We start from the raw sequence: 2,409 nt of genomic DNA, 5'->3' as shown, positions 1-2,409 counted from the left end.
ATTAAATCTGATTATTTTTGGCATTTTTTAAGGTGAAATTGTAATTTTCATTTTGGGGGTAAAATGGTTATTTTTTTAAAGTTTCCATTAGTTTTCTTAACGGATTCCAAATGGAAGTGGAAAAGTGAAACAAAATGTAACTCTGGGTGGATTCCAGCAAAAAAAAAAAAGGAATTGTGCATTTTTGAAAAAGTTGGAAAAAACGGATGGACGGTGTATATTTTCCCATAAATTAATATCCTGATTTTAATAAATAAAATTATAAATATCATGATTTTATAAATGATAAATAAAAAATTTTACGACATTAATATTTCATTTATGAAATCATAACTTAGTTAATAGTTAATGGAGATATGTTTCATTTGTGAATGAAATATTTTTCATATTTATACATATAAAAAAATTAGGAACGAAATATTTTTATGATAAATGAAAAATTATATTTTCATTCAATGGAGTTCAAGTGCAATTATAATATTAGTAGTTCAAATAAAATTAGGTGTAATTGTTATTCTAGGATTGTAAATTTATTTTTCATTAATCATTACTATGATCTATAAAATTATTATTATTATTATTATTATTAGGCTGATGGGATTAAAAAAACACTTCAGGCATGTGATTGAATAAAGCCCGTAGGCACGTGGGTTTTTTTGGGTACGCTGGACATGTGCGCTTAAAGGGAAAAAAAATGATGTGGGTCGTGCCTGGCCCATATTAAAAAAAGTGGTCACGACCCACAGGCCCTAGTGGGTCGATGCTTGACGGGTTGTGCCGTGCGTTGGCCATCATTAGTTTTGGTATTGAACAGCTTAAGGTTGGAAAGATGGAAGAAGAACAAGAAGAGAAAAAAAAAAGTTGCAGAAAATCATGAATTAGTTTCAAGGGTATATTGGGCATTAAGATGGATTTATAAAGTATAATATAAAATTTGAAATTTTAACAAGGGTTTAATAAGTAAAGAGATTTGAATTTAATTTGGTGGATTCAAATGTACTCAAGTAAACTTAATTATTTGACATTAGTATATTAGTGTATGGGATAGTAAAATTATCATGATAATTTTTAGAGTATAAATAGTGCTATCCTTTTTTTAAACAGTAATTCTTGAAATTGTCTGTTTAGTCTATGGGAACATGCTTATTTGTGAATGCCAATTGACTTTATAAAGGGATAAACGGAGCATCATTAATCTATCCAAAAGAAGCGCATAAGATTTTTTATAACATTATATATACGTGCTAATAAATGGATGAGCACTTTGTTGACAAATGGATGAACGCATTGTTAACGAGATGATAAGTTGTAAATGTAGGACTTAAAAAAAAATCTTAAAGAAGTGTTGTGGTTATAATAGTCATGAGTTTCTAAGACTTGAAAGGTTATAGTCCGCGCACATCTCCACTAGCTTCTCTTGGCCACCAAACTAACTATTTGGTGCACATGAATTTACCAATTGATAAACTGTGAAATCAGTACCGGCTATGACTAACATGATCCGTCATAATTATTTCTCGTCTCCGAAGAATTATTAGTAACTGTAAAAGGAAGTCTTCAATGTGAAGAATTATTTGTGAATATTTGTTCCTGAGTTTGGTCCATTGTTTTGTGAGATGAAATAAAAAAAAAAAGGAAAATAAGAAAAAAGAAGAAGGATGAGGAAGAAGACAGAGTTGAAAAAACAAAAGATTTTTCTATGATACTGTATGGATTTTTATAGCATTGATAGTATGATTAATGTGGACCATCCGATGTAAGAGTTTTAATCTGAATCATTAATTTAATATAATAAATAATTAGATAATTAATTAAAATATAACAGGTAACCTACAGGTTGCGGGTAAACATTAATTTGTTAATTTTAAATTAATATTAATTTAGAAAAAAGTCACTCACACCCCTAAGGTTTGCTTAAATAATCATATAGATCCCTTTAGTTTCATAAATGATCACACAGACTTTCTTAGTTTCATAAATGACTATTATACCTTTTGATTAAAATAATCTTTTTTTTAATGATGGATTAAAATAATCTAAATAAATATAAATATAGTAATAAGATAAAAATAATAAATAAATATCATATGATACAAATAAAATGTTATAATAAGTATAGTTGATAAAATAACGTGTACAACGAAAATTTTGCTAATATTAAGTTATTATTAGTCTATCTTGATGGATTAACTAAAATCTATTAATTCAAAAATTGCTTTTAAGATTTATATTAACGTAGACATAATTAAATAAGATATTGTAAAAAATAATATAAATTTTATAAATCATTGTGAAATTATTGTGAATGTTAGGTATAATTATTTAATTTTAGTAGTATGTCTAAAAGATTTAAATATTAGTAAAAAGAATATGCCAAACTAATAATAAAAGAATATGACAAATAAATAA

This window comes from Citrus clementina, unplaced genomic scaffold (genome assembly GCF_000493195.1).
Source record: "Citrus clementina cultivar Clemenules unplaced genomic scaffold, Citrus_clementina_v1.0 scaffold_16, whole genome shotgun sequence".
Classification (NCBI taxonomy): Eukaryota; Viridiplantae; Streptophyta; class Magnoliopsida; order Sapindales; family Rutaceae; genus Citrus; species Citrus x clementina.
Note: the sequence above shows the minus strand (reverse complement) of the source record.